Here is a 6000-nt window from a genome sequence, read left to right as displayed (position 1 = left end):
TACAATGCCCTCCCCCCAAGGTTTCCTGGGGTAACTCATGTAAATTCCTAGCTGAACTAAGAAATTAAATCCTTAATAGTAAAATATCTATATTATCTGCTTGAGGATGATGAATTGGTGGTTTTGTGCAGGATTATGCACATCTTATGCACAGATGTTTGACCTTCCCTTTAGACACGTGTTACTTTTGCATTTAATGAGGAATGAGGCTTGGTGTTCCAGCAAGTGGTTGGATCGGGCCCTTTGAAGGCTTTGTTTGTGCTTCTCTGTGGCAAAATCAATGCATGAGAGCAGATGAATGTACCTATTTGCTCCTTTACCTGTGTCAGTACAATTCCCTACGAACCAAGAGGAATCCAGCAATTAGAAGGTTTTTTTGGGGTAGAGGGGAGGGAAGTTAATAGGAACCATATTAGTACAGCTGCTAGATGTGTAACATTTTATTTGCTCTATGATCTTTGCTTGCTGTATACGAGACAGCAGTTGAAACCTTAGCTCTGAAATCAGATTTAGCAGCTGGGCTGCCACAGAGTTCAGTTTGGATTGGAAGCCAGAAGCAGCTGTTTTTACGAAGGTGAAATCCTGCATCAATCTGTCACTGATCCTGTTGATTTCACAGCCTCTGTAGAGCTCTTACCTCCTCTTATTCTCAAAGGTACAACTTTATCTTCCTGAGGATCTTCACTTTGAAGAGTGGGAAATTGTTGTAATTCCCAGGTCAGGGGAGACTTGTTTTCCCAGCTCCTGGGAAGCTTAAAGAGAGCATAGGTAGGATCCAGTAACTTGTTTGAGAAATGCAGAAATGTGAAGAAAGCAGCAGCATCTGCTGAATTCCTGATGATCCTCTTGGTTTATATATTATTGTTTTTAATTATTACTATAATATATAATATATTTTATGTATTAATTTTTTTAATGACAATGAAGGCTATATTCAAAGTCTTAGTGTTTGATACATGCGTACCTAAAATTACGTGCAACTTACTTACTTTGAGCCTAGAAAACCTTGGAAAAGATGAAGAGATCTTCCAGACCCAAGTAGACATCTTATGCTGCCATCAGCGCTTTACTGCATTCCTCTCTGCCAGTTATTTTACTAGGTTGCATTTCTGTGCCTTAAAAATTTGCCCTTTGCACCACTGCTGTGAGGGGAAGCAAGCTGAAGGTCCAGTAGCCTCATTGACAGTGAAAGGTCCAGTGAGTCTGGTTCTAATCTCTGAATTTTATCAGAGACAATGTGGTAACACAGTCTTAAATCTAAACCTCACAAAGTTTGGAGCATCTAAAGAAAGGCTGTGTTACAATAGTTTAAGGGGTACTTCTGGTAGTCATTTAATTTCATTTTGCACTAACAACAAATCTTTCCATGCATAGTAAAGATGAGAAAGACTGAAAATACTTTTTTGAGTGGATATGTTTATTAATATTCCGAATTTATCAATTACTTGCAGTGAGTATACAAGAAAAACCCCAGACAGATGAGATCTATCCCTGTCTGCTCTGTGTTAACACATCTCTCTATCTGTTAGCAAGCTCAGAATTATACTCACAAAATCATATTTTGATTCTCTTGGGAGTATTTTCATAGTGACGTGGTAGTTCTGACAGTTTTAAAAATCAATTTACACTTGATAGCAATAAATTTCAGATAGGCATTGGGAAGTTTTCAAAGCAATACTACCCTTTGCCATTCTATAAGCACACAGGCATAATCATGTTGCAGGGTGATGCTGTACAAAGATAACTGATACGGTGTTGATATACGAAACAGAACCATATTTGTAGAGTGGTCCTTTGCCAGAATAAATATGTTGCTTTCCTCATCAGAGTTGCTAAGCCCATCTAAGTATCTAGCAGTATGACTATACAGCTCCCAGCAATTAGCTCTTTAATTCAGAGGTAGCAATTATTCATGGAAATCCAGTGTGTAAGATATACTTATCCTGGGAACATCCTCCTCGTGGTACAATTATGTTAATCATTTCAATTCCTTCAGAGCCTTCAGCAATGGAGAACATATGAGGGTGCCCTTAAGGATAAATATGGAGAATGGAAAATCTTCTAAGATGTAAATGGTTAAGTTGGGAGTGTTCAAGGAAGCCTGACTCAAAACAAAGCTGTGGTGTATGAAAGTGAATGTTTTCCGCTAATGTAACTTTTCAAAGTTTTAATTTTCATTTTCAGTGCTACCGACCATGGAAGCTTCTGTTTCCGGCAAGATCAAATTGGAAACTCTGACACTCAGCAGCTCAGTAGTGAAAGCCTTGACTCGAGACACTACTGAGCTGGTATCTTAAAGTGTAAAATCATATTTTGAAACTACTAATAAACCATCACACGTAGTCTCAAAAGGGCAGATTTTTCTTCTATGTAATGCTATACTTTTGCTTGTATTAATTAGAACTGTCCTCATTTCTGATCTTTTCTGTAGCTTCTTCCTTCACCTCTTTCATTACTCAGCAGAAAGCTTGTATGTTATGTGCAGAAGAAATGTTAGTCCTGTGTGAACAGCCTACATGTGGTTTGCATACCACTGAACTTCGCTTAATTGTATTGAAGGTGATTGGAAAGTTGCCTACAGTTATACCAGCTATCTTATGAGATGAACATCACCTCTCAAGCAACGTGGTATGGCATGTTGTGGCTAAGAATTACAGTGTACCCTGTTATGAAATGGATTCTCAGATCATAGCATTTTCTTCCGTAACAGCTGCTGACAAACTGTGATCACCTAAGTCATTTGGAAACTCATGGACTTTGGAAATGGAAGTTATCTTCTGCTATATTTTTCTGTGTATATGTATATATGTATATACACACACACAGTGGCATAGGTGCATCTGATAATTCAGCAGAAGTCAGTAAGATAAACCAGACATATTTCTTAAAGTGTCATGTAAAACACAAACAGCAAAGTTCCTATTATAGAATGGCTGTAGCATGAATGGACACTTTCATTCAGAAGTGGAGTAGACCTCTTAAAAGATCTCCCTGAAATCCAGCCTCCTGCCTTCTCATTGGCAATGTGTTTTTTTTAGTTCATACCACCCATAAAATCGAAGGATCAGCTTTTATCTGGTTGCACAGATACCTAGAAAAAGGAATCTTTAATTACAGCTGAAAGTATATTCATTTCTAGCATTTGACAAGGTTAAAGACGTCCACTGGCAATGCAATGTCGAATATAGTCCAACCCATTCTCTTATAGTTGTATTTGACATTACAGGATTTTATTTTATTTTTAATAACCTCAGTAGCAATGCTTTCAAGATAGGTTTTCATCTTCATCATCTATTTGACACTGTCAGCAGTGAATGCCAAGTAATCAATAGTCCTGACCTAGGATTTATTTTGCAGCCCAAGATTGGCTTTAAAATTTGTCAGGTCATATTTTTCCCAACTTTTTTCCACACAATGTAATGAGTAAAATACTAGGATAGAAGAGGAAGATTGAGATGAAAACTGAGATTCTCAAGTCCATCTTCTTCCATTTCATTCCCAAATATAGTGAAAGGTGGCAATAGCACACCTAGCTAATCTTTCCCACAGGACCTCCCCCCCCCCATGATGAAGAACAAAGCTTGAGTCCAACCCAATACTTCCAGCTTGTTCTCTTAGCAACAGGAGAAGCAATTGCCATGCAATAGTTCACAGACACTACTAGAGAGCAGGCATGTAGGTCTTGCTATCATCTTCCAAATCCCCTATTTTTAGAGTGGGTGATTGAAATAGAAAACTGTACCCTCAAATGCCTGCTTTTGATTGAGGAGGACTCGGCTGACACTTATTAGTAACCTGAGGCTATATGGAAAAGCAGGTAAGTGTAGGAAGACACAGCTTGCAAGAAGAGGAGCAGTGTCTGTTTCCCTCCTGAGCTGCTCCTGAACTGCAGAAGTACCAGCAAGCACATTCACTGAGGATTATTTTTTGTACCTAAACTCTGTAGATGAAAAAGTTTATTACCAGACTGGAGTGATCTGGGTCTGTTTGTTTGTTTTGGTTTTTTTTTCTTTTTAGTAGGTGTTTGGGTTTTTTTTTTAAAGCAGGTAAATGATGAGATTTTGGGTAACTTTAAAACACTCATTTTCCATTTCTACTAAGACTTCAGAAAGAAATCCTTTTGTACCATTTTCAACACCTTTTTCATCACCCTTTAAGTTCCCACTTACGTGAGTAACAGACCCTTTGCAGATGACAGTACTGAAAGATAGGGAGATTAAAAGAGATGCTGATGTTTTGAGAATAAAGGCTGGGACTAAAAGAGATACGACATGTATATTCATACGTTGTATTTATGTTTGACAGTGAACTGTAATATGTTTTAAACAATTGCACAGCATTTGTTTGGTATGGTGTGGTGTGGCATTTGTATGGTAACTATTTTATGCCTGTAAGAATAAATGTGTGGTTGAAACAAAGATGAAGACTCTTAATTCACAATATTTCCAATTTAAACTGCAGAATTAAATACAAACATAAAGGGCCTTTTATTATAATCTCCTTGTTTGGTAGAATGATAATACATTCGAATACAAAATAGCAAAGGTTGTAATATCACTTTTTTTCTGCTAAACCTCTTCATAAGATCGTGTATCTCTAACAGGAAAATGTCTGAGAGGCAAGTAGTTCCAAGATGAGGTTAAATGAATGAAAGTCGTGTGGATTTCCTGAAAATTGTGAGCTTCACAAACACTTACATAATTTACTAATGCCTTCAATCAGGAGAAGTGCAAGTCCTTATCTTTGTGTATAAATTTGCTGTGATTAATATTAAATATTGTACAATGTTTAAAGGATCGTGGCCTCAACTAATAAATATGTAAACATTGTAAACTGGTTTCCGTTTGAAAGAATTAGACATGTAACAGCAATTGCTCTGTGTCTTAGAATGGTCCCCTAAAGTCCCATCTGAGTTACTCTCTGGGCAGATGTCTTCGCTCAGTGTCTAAAATGACACTAGATACTGTTGTTTAAACACAGAATTATTCTCACTGTTCATTGCTTGGCTGCTGCTTGTGTCTTACAGGGGCAGAGAAATCTCAGATGTAATTAGGCAGCCCTGGGGATTTGCCCAAGAGTGCAAGTCTAAGTTGTAGCTTTTCCCCAGCTGTTCCTGAAGCTTGCAAAAGGCCTGGTAGAAAGCAGCAGTTTAGAAATCTTGTCTTCAAAGGAATGTACACCAGAGAATGTTTCCAGAGTTTGCTATCAATCAGTGCTTATGCTGGTCCATCCTCTTTGTGCAAAAGGATTTTATGCCACAGCCTTTGATCTGGAACTTACTGCAAGAGGCTTGCTTGTCCCCCCACTTTCTGCAGATAAATTGCTCCAGGGAAGAAGCATGCACTGTTAAACAAAGCAAAAAAACCCAACCAAACAAAAAACGAAACAAAACTAAATCAAACCCAAAACAAACAAAAATAACCCCAAAACCAAAACCAAAACCCAAACAAACAAACTAAAGTATCTGTCTCATAACTGTGGAAAAGTATTACAAAAAAAAATCTTGAGGGAGATTTTCTGGTGTATGAGCACTGTGCTCTCCCAAATGCCTTAACTTCTGAGTTAACCACCACATGCACATTCCTTTTTTTTCTGTATTCTATGAATTAGTACAGCAGAATAACTGTGATTTTGACCCTCCACATATGCTTGAGGATGTCTATGAGAAGAAAGTCTGGCTCATATCCTAATAAAGATAGATAAAACAAGAATTCAGAATTGGGTGTGGAAGTGAAAAATGTAACTGCAGCTCACCTGTATTCATTCTGTTTTGAACAGAGGTTCCAGAGCTTAGACATTTTTCAGCAAAGAAATGCTGGTATAGCAAAAAAGAAAAAGTATAATACGTTAAAATAACTCATTTTAGCATTTATTTTGTATTGAAATAATCATTAAAAAGCTGTACAAGGCTGATGTTAGATAGCTGACAATTTTCCTAAATCTGAGCCAAGTTATAATTTCTAATTAATAATGCCACATTATTGTACCAGGGCTTTAATA

Source organism: Neopsephotus bourkii, unplaced genomic scaffold, assembly GCF_033783945.1.
Source record: "Neopsephotus bourkii isolate Nb327-2 ecotype Australia unplaced genomic scaffold, CSIRO-AGI_Nbou_v1 NB_234, whole genome shotgun sequence".
In the NCBI taxonomy this organism is placed as follows: Eukaryota; Metazoa; Chordata; class Aves; order Psittaciformes; family Psittacidae; genus Neopsephotus; species Neopsephotus bourkii.
The sequence above is the reverse complement of the archived record's forward strand: the minus strand, read 5'-3'. Positions refer to the sequence as shown.